We start from the raw sequence: 18,229 nt of genomic DNA on the forward strand, positions 1-18,229 counted from the left end.
AACAACCTTAGGAAGAAATCCTAATTTAGTACGTAAAAACTACCTTATCTGAATGGAAATTAAGATCTTTCCAAGATAACTTAATATCTAAGGAATGCATAGGATCAAACGGAGCCTTTTGAAGAACTTTGAGAACCAAATTAAGACTCCATGGAGGAGCAACTGGTTCGAACACAAGCCTGATCCTGACCAAAAGATTGAACATCTGGGACATCCGTCAGACGTTAAGTAACAAAATAGATAAGGCCGAGATTCGACCCTTTAGGGAACTCGTCAAACCCTTCTCCAAACCCTCTTGAAGAAAAGACAAAATTCTAGGAATTCTAATTCTACTCCATGAGTAGCCCTTGGATTCACACCAACAAAGATATTTACACCATATCATATGGTAAATCCGTCTAGTTACAGACTTACGAGTCTGAATAATGGTCTCTATGAGTCAGAAAAAAAAAAACCCGCTTGAACAAAATTAAGCGTTCAAACTCCAAGCAGTCAGCTTCAGAGAAACTAGATTGAGGTAAGGATGGGCCCTTGAATTATAAGGTCCTTCCTCAATGTAAGTCTCCAAGATGGCAGAGATGACATGTCCACCAGATCTGCATACCAAATCCTGCGAGGCCAAGCCGGAGCAATAAGAATCACCAAAGCCCTCTCCTGTTTGATTCAAGCAATGACCCGTGGAAGAAGCACAAACTGAGGAAATAGGTATGCTAGACGGAAGGTCTAAGGCACCTCCCGAGCATCTATCAGTTCCACCTGGGGGTCCCTGAACCTCGACCCGTATCTCGGGAACGTGGCATCCTGTCGCGAAGCCATAAGGACTGATTCCGGCTGACCCCACTTGAGAATCAGGCTGGAAGTGCTCCCCGCTCCAGAATGGTTATAGGAGAAACAGATTTTGACTGAATCCTAATGCCCCAAGACCGTAGGGAACCCCAGACTGCTCCCCATTCTAGAAGGCTGGCGTCTGTCACAAACACCCAAGATGGTCTGCGAAAACAGGCTCCCTGGGAGAGATGATCTTCCTTGAATTCCTGACTTCTGTCAGAACAATCTTCATTGATAGGGAATCTATTATGGTTCCCAAGAAAAGGTACCCTTGGATTTTGGATTAAGGACTCTCCTCCCCACGATGATCAGGTAAGCATAATTTATGTTCTCCATCTAAAGGGGAGGAGAGTCCACGGCTTCATTCATTACTTTTTGGAAACATATACCCAAGCTTTAGAGGACACTGAATTAAACCGGGAGAGTTAAAAGGCGGACCCTAATCTGAGGGCACCACAGCCTGCAAAAACCTCTCTCCTAAAAACAGCTTCCACAGAAGCAAAAACGTCAAATTTGTAAAACTTTGTAAAAGTGTGTAAGGAGGACCAGGTAGCCACCTTACAAATCTGCTCCATAGAGGTCTCATTCTTGAAGGCCGAAGTCACAGCTCTAGTTGAATGAGCCGTGATCCTCTGAGGAGGCTTATGTCCCACTGTCTCATAGGCCAAGCGAATCAAGCTCCGCAACCAAAAGGACAAAGAAGTAGAAGAGGCCCTCTGCCCCTTGCGCTTTCCGGAATATACCACAAAAAGAGATGTAGACTATCCGAAATCCTTCGTAGCCTGAAGATAGAACTTCAACGCACGAACCACATCCAGATTATGAAGTAACTTCGCCTTGGAAGAAGAAGGGTTAGGACACAAAGAAGGAACAATTATTTCCTGCTTGAGGTTATAATTAGACACCACCTTGGAACAGCCTTATCCGCATGAAAAAACAGATAAGGAGGCTCGAATTGCAAGGCAGCCAGATCAGATACTCTGCATGTCGATGCAATAGCCAACAGGAAGAGAACCTTCCAAGACAGAATCTTAATGTCAATAGAATGCATAGGCTCAAAAGGAAACCCTCTGCAATACCTTAAAGGGACAGTAAAGGTTCAGAATAATGTTATATAATTCTGTACACAGTGCAGAATTGTATAACATTATTTAAGCGGTAACTTAAAAAAATTTAAAAGTATTTTCAGATTTTTTTAGTGAACGTTGGACTCCGCTCCAGGATCTACTGAGTGGGTCTTTAATATCTAAAGCGCTTTGCGGGCTTGCTAATTAGTCACAGCACGCCCGGTCGCACTATTGGAATAAAATTTAACTCTCTCCCGCTCTGGTCTAGTAGCGGGAGAGAGCTACATTTATTCCAATAGTGCGACCGGGCGTGCTGTGACTAGCCAGCAAGCCCGCAAAGCGCTTTGGATATTCAAGACCCGCTCGATAGATCCTGGAGCGGAGTTCAACATTCACTGAAAAATACTTTTACATTTTTGAAGTTACCACATAAATAATGTTATATAATTCTGCACTGTGTGCAGAATTATATCACATTATTCTGAACCTTTACTGTCCCTTTAAGGACCAAGTTTAAGCTCCATGGAGGAGCAGACTGCCTAAAGAAAGGCCTGATTCTAGACAGAGCTTGAACAAAAGATTGAATTTCAGGGAACTCAGCGAGTCTCCTGTGCAACAAAACTGATAATGCCGAAATCAGTCCCTTTAAGGAACTGGCAGTAAGACCCTTTTCCAAACCTTCTTGGAGAAAAAACTGAATCCTGGATACCTTCACCTTGTGCCAAGGATAGCAGTGCTTCTCACACCAGGACAAGTCCTCCACACCTTATGGTAGATTTGACGAGTGACTGGCTTCCTTGCCTGAACTAGAGTGTCAATCCCACTTTCAGAAAAACCTCTCTTGGCTAAGACTAAGCGTTCAATCTCCACGCAGTCAGCCTCAGAGAAACAACATTTTAATGTTGAAAGGGACCCTGTTCCCGCAGATCCCAGTGACAGGGTAACTTCTATGGCGGAGAGGATGACATCCCCACCAGATCCGCAAACCACGTCCCCGCTGCCACGATGGAGCAATCAGGATGGCCAAAGCTCACTCCTGCTTGATGCATGCCACTACACGAGGTAGAAGTGATAACAGTGGAAAAATGTAAGCTAGGCTGAATCCCCAAGGCACCACTAAGGCATCTATAAGCTCTGCCTGGGGATCCCTCGACCCGTATCGGGGTAGCTTGCAATTGAGTCTGGATGCCATGAGATCTATCTCCGGCGTTCCCCATCTGAGACAAACCTCTGCAAACACTTCGGGGTGAAGAGACCATTCCCCCGGATGGAAGGATTGCCTGCTGAGAGCCTGCTTCCCAGTTGTCCACACCTGGAATGTGGATCGCTTAGAGCGAGCAGTTGTGGGACTCCGCCCACTCCAAAATCCGAGACACCTCCCTCATTGCTAGGGAGCTCCTCGTAGCCACCTGATGGTTGATGTAAGCCACCGAGGTAATGTTGTCGGTCTGGAATCTGATGAAGCTGAATGACCCCAGAAGAGGCCACACCCTCAGAGCGTTGTAAATTGCTCTTAGTTCTAGAATATTTATCGTAAGGAGAGACTCCTCCCGGGACCATTTTGCTTGTGCTATTCTGGCACCCCAAACAGCTTCCCATCATGCCAGAGTCTGCCCTAGGGACAGATGCTACGGACAAAAAAAAAAAAAAAAAGTCCCTGGTCCGAGCATCCATGGATATCCGCTGTGATATATCTGAATGATCGCCGCTCCACTGTCTCATCATGCACAATTGAAGAGCCCTGAGATGGAACCTGGCAAAAGGAATGACGTCTATGCTGGAAACCATGAGCCCGATCATCTCCATACACTGAGCCACCAAAGGGCTTGAGAAGGACTGAAGGGCAAGACAGGTGGACGCAATCTTCCTGCGTCATTTCTCTGAGAAATATTTTCATGGACATAGAGTCTATTATCGTGCCCAGGAACTCCACCCTGTTGTTGGGAACCAGGGAACTCTTTCCTGAGTTGATCTTCCAACCGTGAGATTGGAGCAATAAAAGAAGAGCCCTCGAATGATCCTCTAAGAGGCTTAACGACGGCGCCTGGACTAGGATGTCATCCAAATAGACCGCCACAGCAATGCCCCTGGATCTGGTCACTGCAAGAAGCACCCCCAGGACCTTTGTGAAGACTCTCAGGGCTGTCGCCAGACCGAAGGGAAACAAACTGAAAGTGTTGGTCCAGAAACGCAAATCTTAGGAACTTGAAGTGGTCCCTGTGAATTGGAACATGAAGGTAAGCATCCTTCAAGTCTATTGTCGTCATGAACTGTCCCTCTTGAACTAGGGACAGAATAGATCTGATTGTTTCCATTTTGAACGACGGAATAGCCAGAAACTTGTTTAAACACTTTAGGTCCAGATTCAGACAGAACGTGCCCTCTTTCTTTGGAACCACAAAGAGATTTGAATAGTACCCTAAACCCCTTTCTGTTCTGGGTACTGGTACGATAACACCTAGAGAGATCCCTCACACATTCTAGAAAGGCCTCTCTCTTTTCCGGTCTTGAAGACAGGTTTGACAGGAGGAATCTGCCCCTGGGTGGATGGGACCTGAACCCTATCCTGTAACCATGGGCGACAACCTCCAGAACCCAAGGGTCCTGAACGTCCTGCAACCAGGCTTCAGAGAAGAGACAATCTGCCCCCTACTTGGTCTGGAGACTGGTAGGGGGCCACCCCTTCATGCCGATTTAGTCTCAGCGGGCTTCTTGCTCTGCTTGGACTTAGATTTCCAAGTTCCCTTGGACTGATCCGCTTTCGCAGCGGGCTGCTGGTGCTGGGCCTTGTCCGCGCAAAAGGGACAAAAAGTAGATCCTTTAGGCTTAGCCTTATCCTGTAGTAGGAAAGCTCCCTTGCCTCCCTTAACCATGGATATGATCGAATACGATTCTGGACCGAACAGAATCTTTCCTTGAAAAGGCAGGGCCAACAGCCTCTACTTAGAGATCATGTCCGCCGACCAAGACTTTAGCCACAGAGCCCTGCAAGCTAAAAACTGAGAATCCTGAGACCTTTGCGCTCAGGCGAATAATTTGCATATTGGCGACCTTCAACGCCGTAATCTAATCCTGTATCTTTAACATGTTTTCCAAACTTTTTATCCATGGGCTCTTTAAATGACAAACTATCCTCGAGAGGAATAGTCGTCCGCTTCGCGAGCGTAGAGATAGCACCATCCACCTTAGGGACAGCCCCCCACAGCTCGAGCTGAGAGTCCGGAACGGGGAACAGTGTCTTAAAAGGAAGAAGGGGAAAAGGAAGAACCTGATCGCTCCCATTAATTCTTAATAATATTAGTTATCTTAACAGGAACCGGGAAGGTCTGAGGCACCACCCTGTCCTCTTATTCCTTATCAAGCTTAGGAATCGAATGTTGCTCCAGAAGCTTCAGTTCCGGAACCTCCAGAGTAAACAAGCACAATAAGCGCAAATTCTCCATCCTAAACCTGAAGTGAGATGATTCAGACCCAGAAGGAGCCTCCTCCGAAGAGTCGGAGTGGGCCTCGTCATCGTATAACGTCTCCGATATTTCCAAAGGCGTAGACAACCCTTGGGCCGTGCCGCCATGATACGCCCTACTCTTGCGCTTAGCAGAACGTGGTAAGGCATGAATCACTTTTGATACCGCTGTTTGCAGTTGATCCGCAAAATCTGACGGCCAACGAATCTCTCCCGTAGGAGTAATGGTTGGACCCTGGGGCGCTGCATGTGCACTAAGAGATGAAAGAAGGGAACGCACCTCATGGGACAGAGAACCCTCAGGAGGTGGACGGCTCAGTAGTACTAGACATCCCTTTAGATTTAGATGTTGCAACTTTATCAAGGCATGTGGAACATAGGTGAGCAGGCTAATCTACAAGAACCTCCTCACAATAAACACAGGCATGAGACTTTGTTAACCCTTTAAGGACACAGCTTTCAGTTTGCTCAATTGTTTTATGACGGAAACATTCCGCCATATGTCCTTAAGAGGTTACAGAGGGAGCACCCTCTAACGCATCAAGAATCCTCCATAGCTTGCGCTTTTATTATGGACTAGACTAGCTGAATAAACAGACACCTTTATATCCTCCAATGACCCGGACTACAGAAACCGCTTTGTCTCCTATGCCGCTGATCAACAGAGGAAGTGGAAACCGACACACCCGGTCACCTGGGATGCCTCGCAGGACCGCTCCTGCATTAAGGAGAAAACACGCCAAAACCGGCGGCGTTAATACTCTCGAAAGTCAACCTGAAGTTCCACCATTGCCAGAGCCACATCTCGCACCTAACGCAGTAATAACACAATAAACAATATTATGTATAACCCCCCCCGTTCAATAATCCCCTTACTAGGATTATTGATTCCATAAGATAAAAGGCGCCACACTGACGCTGTCTTCTGTGTTATCATTGTGTATAAAAAAAGAAACAATCTTACCAAAATCAATGCTGTGGAACAGGAACATGGCCTTTCAAGTGTGACAGGTAAAAGCATCGCTCCTGACATGGACTTGAGTGCAGAAAGCAGGCAGCGAAACTCGTCAACGCCGATTGCTTGTGGAGCTGTTAATCTGAGTCGGGATGGTTTCGCAGAAAGACTCTCCCTGCATCTCTGGACTCTAACTTTCACCCAGGTTCTCACTGAGAGGCTGACAGGACTACTTAAAACTCCAGTCCCATTCATAAGACTACTACCCTCTATAAGAGAGACTACTCTGAATCTTCGGCACTTCTCTGCCATCCTCCTGTGACGAAAGGCAAAGAATGACTGGGGGATGAGGGGAGTGGGGGAGGTATTTAAGACTTTTGGCTGGGGTGTCTTTGCCTCCTCCTGGTGGCCAGGTTCTTTATTCCCAAAAGTAATTAATGAAGCCGTGGACTCTCCTCCCCTTTAGATGGAAAAGGATGTTTGTTTCAAAAATGTTTAGACTTGTCCGATATGTTATTTGATAGCAACACAACAGAAATGTCTTGCAATTCATACAGTACATATAATGAATCTTTATTTATACCACAGCCGTCTTAATCACAATTTGTTTTTAATGACATAGGTCACACTTACTAGTCTTGCTCGCCTCTGCTTTTCTTTCAGAGTCCTCTCTATTTTCGGCGCCATTAAAAAATATTTTACCTTAAAAAATAAAAAACATTTATATATGCGCTATTATAATAAATATACAAACAGAAGCACATACAAAAATTGTGCCTTCTAAACAGATCTACAATTGCAAATTAATAGACAATTTAAAAAAAATGACATTAAAAAGGGACAGGCTTGTAGGAATTACACAAAACTATTAATCATTGTTTGTTAGCAGCCGAAAATGGCCGGCAAGCTCCGCCCACAGCTTTCTTAATGTCCAGTTAGAGGTTTTCTTGTATGACTGTTTATCAGTGTGCGTTTATTAATTTCAGTTAGCTCTTTCAAATTGCACATGCACAAATAAGTTTGTGCAAGTAGGAAAACTTATTTGAATAAATCATGAGTGGAGAAACTTAAAGGGCCAGTAAAGTCAGAATTAAACTTTTATGATTCTTATAGAATATGCAATTTTAAACAATTTTCCAGTTTACTTCTATTATCAAATTTGTTTTTTTTTTTCTCACTGTATTCTTTGTTGAAGACTAAACCTAGGTAGGCTGGTAGAAGCATGCTCATGTATTTAACAGTCCACGGCAGGAGGGTTTGTAACTATGCAAAACTGTTTATAGCCAGGTTATACAAACACTGCTGCCAGATGGCACGCTCCTGAGCTTACTGAGCTGAGGATTACTCTTTAACGAAAGATACCATGAGAACTAAGAAATTGATTACATAACTAAATTGGAAAGTTGTTTAGAATATCATTCTATTCAATTTAAGTTTACATTTTGATTTTACTGTCCCTTTAACATACCAAAATATGCACTCAATATGTGGGTGGAGCTTGGCGGCCATTTGCGCTCCTAACAAAAAGAAAATTTATGCTTACCTGATAAAAAAAAATTCTTTTTTGAGACACGATGAGTCCACGGATCATCTTAATTACTAATGGGATATTCACCTCCTGGTCAGCCGGAGGAGGCAAAGAGCACCACAACAGAGCTGTAAAAATAGCCACTCCCACTCTAGTCATTTGACCCAAGTTAGGAAGAGAAAGGAAAAGCCAAGGTGCGGAGGTGTCTGAAGTGGACTCATCGTGTAAAAAAAGAAATAAATAAATCAGGTAAGCATAAATTTTCTTTTCTTTTTTAAGACACGATGAGTCCACGGATCATCTTAATTACTAATGGGATTCAATACCCAAGCTAAAGTACACAGATGATACGGGAGGGACAAGACAGGGAACCTAAACGGAAGGCACCACTGCTTGAAGAACCCTTCTCCTCCGCCGAGACAAGAGAGTCAAATTTGTAAAACTATGAAAAAGTGTGAAGAGAAGACCAAGTTGCAGGCTTGCAAATCTGTTCTCATTTTATCCATGAGGAAGCAACAGCCCTCGTGGAATGAGCAGTAACTCTCTGGAGACTGCTGTCCAGTAGTCTCATATGCAAAACGTATGATATTCTTCAGCCAAAAAGAAAGAAGTAGCCGTAGCTTTCTGTCCTTACGTTTTCCTGAGAAAAGCACAAACAAAGAAGACTGACGAAAGTCCTTAGTCACCTGCAGGAAAAACTTTTAAAAGCACGGAAAACGTCCAAATTGTGCAGAAGGAGGATTAGGACACAAAGAAGGAACAATCTCCTGATTAATGTTCAGATCAGAAACTACTTTAGGAAGAAATCCTAATTTAGTATGTAAAACTACCTTATCTGAATGGAAAAAAGGTAGGGAGACTCGAACTGTAATGTCGAGAGCTCTGACACTCTCCGAGCAGAAGAAAGCGCAACAAGAAACAAAAAACTTTCCAAGATAATAACTTAATATCTAAGGAATGCATAGGTTCAAACGGAGCCCCTTGAAGAACTTTGAAAACTAAAATAAGACTCCATGGAGGAGTAACTGGTTTGAACACAGGCCTGACTCTGACTAAGGCCTGGCAAAATGATTGTGCATCTAGGATATCCGCCAGACGTTTGTACAACAAAATTGATAAGGCCGAGATTTGACCCTTTAGGGAACTTGTCGATAAACCCTTCTCCAAACCCTCTTGGAGAAAAGACAAAAGTTCTAGGAATCCTAACTCTACCCCATGAGTAGCCCTTGAATTCACACCAATAAAGATATTTACGCCATATCTTATGGTAATCTTCCTAGTTACAGGCTTACGAGCCTAAATCATGGTCTCTATGAAAGTCAGAAAACCCCCGCTTGCACAGAATTAAGCGTTCAATCTCCAACCAGTCAGCTTCAGAGAAACTAGATTTGGATGAAGGGCCCTTGAATCAGAAGGTCCTTCCTCAACGGAAGTCTCCAAGCTGGCCAAGATGACATGTCCACCAGATCTGCATACCAAATCCTGCAAGGACAAGCCGGAGCAATGAAACTCACCGACGCCCTCTCCAGTTTGATTCAAGCAATGACCCGAGGAAGAAGCGCAAACTGAGGAAAAGGTATGCTAGACTGAAGGTCCAAGGAACCGCCAGAGCATCTATCAGTTCCGCCTGGTGGTCCCTGGATCTCGACCCGTATCTCGGGCTCTGGCTGACCCCATTTGAGAATCAGGCTGGAGAACACTTCTGGATGGAGTTCCCACTCCCCCGGATGAAAAGTCTGCCTGCTCAGAAAGGCTGCCTCCCTGTTGTCCACCCCTGGGATGTAGATCGCTGACAGATAGCAAGAATGGGCCTCCGCCCACTGAATTATCTTGGCTACCTCTGTCATCGCTAAGGAACTCCTCGTTCCTCCCTGATGATTGATGTAAGCCACTGAGTTATGCTGTCCGACTGGAACCTGATAAGCTGGGCCAAGGCTAACTGAGGCCAGGCCAGAAGAGCATTGGAGATCGCTCTCAGTTCCAGGATGTTTATAGGAAGAACAGACTTTGACCGAGTCCAAACTCCCTGAGCCTTTAGGGAACCCCAGACAGCCCCCCACCCTAGAAGGTTGGCGTCTGTTGTCACAATCACCCAGGACGGTCTGCGGAAGCAAGTTCCCTGGGAGAGATGATCCAGAAACAACCACCATTGAGGTGAGTTCCTCGTCTCCTGCTCCAGTCGAGGAGACAAGCCTGCATAATCTCCGATCCATTGCCTGAGCATGCTTAGCTGCAGAGGTCTGAGGTGGAACCGAGCAAACGTGATGATGTCCATTGTCGCCACCATCAGCCCGATTACCTCCATGCATTGGGCCACTGACGGCTGAGTGGACTGAAGGGTTAGACAATTATCGATAATCTTTGATTTCCTGACTTCTGTCAGAAAAATCTGTCATATATATGGACTCTATTATGGTTCCCAAGAAAGTCTTGTATTTGGGACTAAGGAACAATTTTCCAAATTTACCTTCCACCCGTGAGTTCTCAGGAAGAACACCATGTCGGTATGGGATCTTGCTTGTTGAAAAGATGGCGCTTTGACTAGAATATCGTCCAGATAATGTGCCACCCCAATGCCCCGTGGCCTTAGAACTGCCAGTAGAGACCCCGGAACCTTTGTGAAGATTCTGGGAGCCGTGGCCAGACCGAAAGGAAGAGCCACGAACTTTAAGTGTTTGTCTAGAAAGGCAAACCTTAAGAACTTGTGATGATCCCTGTGGATAGGAACTTGAAATTGACCCTCCTGGATCAATGGAAGAATGGTAGAAATAGTTTCCATCTTGAAAGACGGAACCCTGAGAAATTTGTTTAGACTCTTGAGGTCTAAAATTGGTCTGAAGGTTCCCTCCTTTTTGGGAACCACGAACAGATAATGATCACAAACCCAAACTTGATTGAGGAGAACATGCCCCCTTACGGGTAGGGTGCACGCCCCTCATGTCGTGACAGCAGCAAATTTCTTAAACTGATTTCCCCTGTCCGATAGGGTCTCCGTGCTTGGTAGGAGGAATAAAAGAATTTCCCTGTTCACTCTATTACATTAAAGGAGCCTACGCACTTAAAGGCCCTTCTTCTATTCCTGCAAGAGGGGTGTCTGTCTATAGAAGCAGACAACGCAACAAGCCAGTACAACGCCGCACTGGAAACCATAGTCGCACTAACCGCAGGTTGACAATGTAGACCCTCTATTAATCATAGGGTCCGTCATCTGCATAGAGTCCCGAAGGAACTACTATCCTTTGTGTTAAAAAATATAATTTATGCTTACCTGATAAATTCATTTCTCTTGTAGTGTAGTCAGTCCACGGGTCATCCATTACTTATGGGATTATATCTCTTCCCCAACAGGAAGTTGCAAGAGGATCACCCAAGCAGAGCTGCTATATAGCTCCTCCCCTCACATGTCATATCCAGTCATTCGACCGAAACCAGACGAGAAAGGAGAAACTATAGGGTGCAGTGGTGACTGGAGTTTAATTAAAATTTAGACCTGCCGTAAAAAACAGGGCGGGCCGTGGACTGACTACACTACAAGAGAAATGAATTTATCAGGTAAGCATAAATTATATTTTCTCTTGTTAAGTGTAGTCAGTCCACGGGTCATCCATTACTTATGGGATACCAATACCAAAGCTAAAAGTACACGGATGACGGGAGGGACAAGGCAGGAACCACTGCCTGTAGAACCTCTCCCAAAAACAGCCTCTGAAGAAGCAAAAGTGTCAAATTTGTAAAATTTTGAAAAGGTGTGAAGTGAAGACCAGGTTGCAGCCTTGCAAATCTGTTCAATAGAGGCCTCATTCTTAAAGGCCCAGGTGGAAGCCACAGCTCTAGTAGAATGAGCTGTAATCCTTTCAGGAGGCTGCTGTCCAGCAGTCTCATAGGCTAAACGTATTATGCTACGAAGCCAAAAAGAGAGAGAGGTAGCCGAAGCCTTTTGACCTCTCCTCTGTCCAGAGTAAACGACAAACAGGGAAGAAGTTTGACGAAAATCTTTAGTTGCCTGCAAATAAAACTTCAGGGCACAGACTACGTCCAGATTATGCAAAAGTCGTTCCTTCTTTGAAGAAGGGTTAGGACACAATGATGGAACAACAATCTCTTGATTGATATTCCTGTTAGAAACTGCCTTAGGTAAGAACCCAGGTTTAGTACGCAGAACTACCTTGTCTGAATGAAAAATCAGATAAGGAGAATCACAATGTAAGGCAGATAACTCAGACACTCTTCGAGCCGAGGAAATAGCCATCAAAAACAGAACTTTCCAAGATAACAGCTTGGTATCAACGGAATGAAGGGGTTCAAACGGAACGCCTTGCAGAACGTTAAGAACTAAGTTTAAGCTCCACGGTGGAGCAACAGTCTTAAACACAGGCTTAATCCTAGCCAAAGCTTTACAAAAGGCCTGAACGTCTGGAACTTCTGCCAGACGTTTGTGTAGAAGGATAGACAGAGCCGAAATCTGTCCCTTTAACGAACTAGCAGATAAACCCTTTTCTAAACCCTCTTGTAGAAAAGACAATATCCTAGGAATCCTAACCTTACTCCATGAGTAACTCTTGGATTCGCACCAATATAAATATTTACGCCATATTTTATGGTAAATTTTTCTGGTAACAGGTTTCCTAGCCTGTATTAAGGTATCAATAACCGACTCCGAGAAGCCACGCTTTGATAGAATCAAGCGTTCAATCTCCATGCAGTCAGCCTCAGAGAAATTAGGTTTGGATGGTTGAAAGGACCCTGAATTAGAAGGTCTTGCCTCAGAGGTAGAGACCATGGTGGACAGGACGACATGTCCACTAGATCTGCATACCAGGTCCTGCGTGGCCACGCAGGCGCTATCAGAATCACCGATGCTCTCTCCTGTTTGATCCTGGCAATCAATCGAGGAAGCATCGGAAATGGTGGAAACACATAAGCCATGTTGAAGACCCAATGTGCTGTCAGAGCATCTATCAGCACCGCTCCCGGGTCCCTGGACCTGGATCCGTAACATGGAAGCTTGGTGTTCTGGCGCGACGCCATGAGATCCAGATCCGGTTGGCCCCAACGATGAATCAGTTGGGCGAAAACCTCCGGATGAAGTTCCCACTCCCCCGGATGAAAAGTCTGGCGACTTAGAAAATCCGCCTCCCAGTTCTCCACGCTTGGGATGTGGATCGCTGACAGGTGGCAAGAGTGAGACTCTGCCCAGCGAATTATCTTTGAGACTTCCAACATCCCTAGGGAACTCCTGGTTCCCCCTTGATGGTTGATGTAGGACACAGTCGTGATGTTGTCCGACTGAAAACTATGTCCATTGCCGCTACCATTAAGCCGATTACCTCCATGCACTGAGCCACTGACGGGTGTGGAATGGAATGAAGGGCACGGCAAGCATTTAGGAGTTTTGATAACCTGGCCTCCGTCAGGTAAATTTTCATCTCCACAGAATCTATAAGAGTCCCTAGGAAAGGAACCCTTGTAAGTGGCAATAGAGAACTCTTTTCCACGTTCACCTTCCACCCATGCGACCTCAGAAATGCCAAAACTATCTCTGTATGAGACTTGGCAGTTTGGAAATTTGACGCTTGTATCAGAATGTCGTCTAGGTACGGAGCCACCGCTATGCCTCGCGGTCTTAGTACCGCCAGAAGTGAGCCCAGAACCTTTGTAAAGATTCTTGGGGCCGTAGCTAACCCGAAGGGAAGAGCTACAAACTGGTAATGCCTGTCTAGGAAGGCAAATCTTAGATACCGGTAATGATCCTTGTGAATCGGTATGTGAAGGTAGGCATCCTTTAAGTCCACTGTGGTCATGTACTGACCCTCATGGATCATGGGTAGGATGGTCCGAATAGTTTCCATTTTGAATGATGGAACTCTTAGGAATTTGTTTAGGATCTTTAAGTCCAAGATTGGTCTGAAGGTTCCCTCTTTCTTGGGAACCACAAATAGATTTGAATAGAATCCTTGCCCGTGTTCCGTCCGCGGAACTGGGTGGATCACCCCCATTAGTAAGAGGTCTTGTACGCAGCGTAGGAACGCCTCTTTCTTTATTTGGTTTGCTGATAACCTTGAAAGATGAAATCTCCCTTGTGGAGGAGAAGCTTTGAAGTCCAGAAGATATCCCTGAGATATGATCTCCAACGCCCAGGGATCCTGGACATCTCTTGCCCAAGCCTGGGCAAAGAGAGAAAGTCTGCCCCCCACTAGATCCGTTTCCGGATAGGGGGCCCTCACTTCATGCTGTCTTAGGGGCAGCAGCAGGTTTTCTGGCCTGCTTGCCCTTGTTCCAGGACTGGTTAGCTTTCCAGCCCTGTCTGTAGCGAGCAACAGCTCCTTCCTGTTTTGGAGTGGAGGAAGTTGATGCTGCTCCTGCCTTGAGGTTACGAAAGGCACGAAAATTAGACTGTTTAGCCTTTGATTTGGCCCTGTCTTGAGGCAGAGCATGGCCCTTACCTCCGGTAATGTCAGCGATAATTTCTTTCAAACCGGGCCCGAATAAGGTCTGCCCCTTGAAAGGAATATTAAGCAATTTAGATGTCACATCAGCTGACCAGGATTTAAGCCACAGCGCTCTGCGCGCTTGGATGGCAAATCCGGAGTTCTTAGCCGTAAGTTTGGTTAAATGTACGACGGCATCAGAAACAAATGAGTTAGCTAGCTTAAGAGCATTAAGCTTGTTCATAATTTCATCCAATGGAGCTGTGCGAATGGCCTCTTCCAGAGACTCAAACCAGAATGCCGCCGCAGCAGTGACAGGCGCAATGCATGCAAGAGGTTGTAAGATAAAACCTTGTTGAACAAACATTTTCTTAAGGTAACCTAATTTTTTATCCATTGGATCTGAAAAAGCACAGCTATCCTCCACCGGGATAGTGGTACGCTTAGCCAAAGTAGAAACTGCTCCCTCCACCTTAGGGACCGTCTGCCATAAGTCCCGTGTGGTGGCGTCTATTGGAAACATTTTCCTAAATATAGGAGGGGGTGAAAAAGGCACACCGGGTCTATCCCACTCCTTGTTAATAATTTCTGTAAGCCTCTTAGGTATAGGAAAAACGTCAGTACACACCGGTACCGCAAAGTATTTATCCAGCCTACATAATTTCTCTGGAATTGCAACCGTGTTACAATCATTCAGAGCCACTAATACCTCCCCTAGCAATACGCGGAGGTTCTCAAGCTTAAATTTAAAATTAGAAATCTCTGAATCCAGTCTGCCTGGATCAGATCCGTCACCCACAGAATGAAGCTCTCCGTCCTCATGTTATGCAAATTGTGACGCAGTATCGGACATGGCTCTCCCATTATCAGCGCGCTCTGTTCTTACCCCAGAGTGATCGCGCTTACCTCTTAATTCTGGCAATTTAGATAATACTTCTGTCATAACAGTAGCCATGTCTTGCAAAGTGATTTGTATGGGCCTCCCTGATGTACTTGGCGCCACAATATCACGCACCTCCTGAGCGGGAGGCGAAGGTACTGACACATGAGGAGAGTTAGTCGGCATAACTTCCCCCTCGTTGTCTGGTGATAATTTCTTTACATGCAAAGTTTGACTTTTATTTAAAGTGACATCAATACATCGAGTACACAAATTTCTATTGGGCTCCACATTGGCCTTTAAACATAGTGAACAAACAGATTCATCTGTGTCAGACATGTTTAAACAGACTAGCAATGAGACTAGCAAGCTTGGAAAATACTTTCAAATAAGTTTACAAGCAATATAAAAAACGCTACTGCGCCTTTAAGAAGCACAAAAAGCTGTCACAGTTGAAATAACAATGAACCAAATTAGTTATAGCAACCAAATTTTTACAGTAAGTGTATAAAGTTAGCAGAGGATTGCACCCACCAGCAAAAGGATGATTAACCCCTTAATACCCAAAAACGGATAACAATTGTAATAATTAACGTTTTTATCACAGTCAAACACACTGTCACAGGTCTGCTGTGACTGATTACCTCCCTCAAAACGAACTTTGAAGACCCCTGAGCTCTGTAGAGACGTCCTGGATCATGGAGGATGAAATAGGAAGACTGTGACTGAATTTTTACTGCGCAAAAAAGCGCTAAAATAGGCCCCTCCCACTCATATTACAACAGTGGGGAAGCTCAGTAAACTGTTTCTATGCAGAAAAAACGATAGCCATGTGGTAAAAATCATGCCCAATAAGTTTTATCACCAAGTACCTCACAAAAAACGATTAACATGCTAGTAAACGTTTTGAATATGTATTTTAAAGTTATGAAGTGTTATTAATAAGCCTGCTACCAGTCGCTTTTACTGCAGTGAAGGCTCATACATTACTTCAGTATTAACAGTATTTTCTGAGTAAAATTCCATTCCCTAGAAAAATACTTCAGTGTACACACACACTCATCAGCCTGATACCAGTCGCTACCACTGCATTTAAGGCTGAACTTACATTACATCGGTATTAGCAGTATTTTCTCAGTCAATTCCATTCCTTAGAAAAATAATTTACTGCACATACCTCCTTGCAGGGGGGCCCTGCATGCTATTCCCCTGTTCTGAAGTTACCTCACTCCTCAGAATGTATGAGAACAGCCAGTGGATCTTAGTTACGTCCGCTAAGATCATAGAAAACGCAGGCAGATTCTTCTTTTAATGCTGCCTGAGAACAAACAGCACACTCTGGTGCCGTTTAAAATAACAAACTTTTGATTGAAGAAATAAAACGAAGTTTAAAACACCACAGCCCTCTCACAACGACCTGTCTTTAGTTAGGTTGCAAGAGAATGACTGGATATGACATGTGAGGGGAGGAGCTATATAGCAGCTCTGCTTGGGTGATCCTCTTGCAACTTCCTGTTGGGGAAGAGATATAATCCCATAAGTAATGGATGACCCGTGGACTGACTACACTTAACAAGAGAAAAACTCTAGACCAACAAGGGGATTCTATTTTCCCCTGGTTACCTTCCTTTTAAGTGTAGGGGAAGACTTCCAAGTTACGGCAACATAACATCCCATATAGATGGGGGCATCCCTTTAACCTGCAGGTTGTCTGGAAGGGAAGAAGATGGATCTGTAACACACCAGAAGATTTTGGAAGAATCTGCAGCAACCTGGGAATATCACCCCCTGTCATTCAGGACCCACCACAGCATAACTTTCCCAGAGAAAAGCACCACTCTACACCTCTTCCTCCAAAGGTCTGAATGGCAAAGAGTTCCTGCAAAGAAGACTACACTGGGAGAAAACTAAGTCAAACCTGTTACTGAAGGACAGTAAAATTCCTTGTGAAGGGCTGTGTACATCTGCTTAATTGTAGTTAAGATCTTGTTGCTCTTCTTTTTGTAAGTTACTGGTGTTTATTATTATACATATCTCTTCTTCTAATTTAACTTTAGATATTTTGATATGCTGTTTCTTGACCTGCTAATGTTATAGCTTATTTTATTAAAGTTATTCATATTAAGGCCAACAACTTTGCCCAAAAGTTGTTGGCCTTAATCAGTCACTTCCCCTATTAGAAAATATGTTACTACATATTCATCTGTACACCTGTTGTGTACCACATGTTTTGAATAATGTTATGTTTATCTTTTCACATTATATCTTTATTTTCCAAGGAGAGATAGCCTTTAAGACAAATATTCTTGAAATGTTATTTATTTCGATGCCAAAACCTGCTTAACATAATGTTCCATACACAACTAAAATGACACGCAGCGCATTGCAGAATATCCATATAGTTAGCCAAAATGTAAAAGGATTTAATTGTCCTAACAAAAGATCCCTGGGAATCCAAGATCTCCGGAAAAATGGAGGGAAAATTTTAATGTTACAAGAGACACATTTTAAAACGCATAAGATTCCAAAATACTTCTCCAACCATTTCCCACAACATTACCATAGCCCCAATGAAAAAAAAAAAAAAAAAAGACAAATGGAGTTAGTATTTTGATACATAAATCCCTATCCTTTAAACTAATCCATTTAGATAGAGACAGAGAAGGACGCTACCTGGGAATCACAGGGTTACTGTTTGGGAAGCCGATAACTTTAATAAATATCTATGCCCCCAACATAGGCCAAGAGGCCTTTATCTCTCGCATTACTAACAAAATCTTAGATGTAGTTAAAGGCCCTCTTATAGTCGCAGGGGATCTTAATATAGCTTTAGTCCCTGAAGTAGACAGCTCAAACCCACTTACCCGTTTTAACCAAAAGGCGCTTTGTAATATATGGGAAAATTTTAAAAAACTCACACTCCATGATGCATGGAGATACACGCACCCTCACACTAGGGACTACACCTTTTTTTCTAACCCTCAAAAGGAGCTACTCTAGATTAGATTATGTCCTAGTAGACCATCTGGCCTTATCACTCATTAAACAAGTCAACATCAAGCACACCTCATGGTCTGATC

This window comes from Bombina bombina, chromosome 7 (genome assembly GCF_027579735.1).
Source record: "Bombina bombina isolate aBomBom1 chromosome 7, aBomBom1.pri, whole genome shotgun sequence".
NCBI classification, from domain to species: domain Eukaryota; kingdom Metazoa; phylum Chordata; class Amphibia; order Anura; family Bombinatoridae; genus Bombina; species Bombina bombina.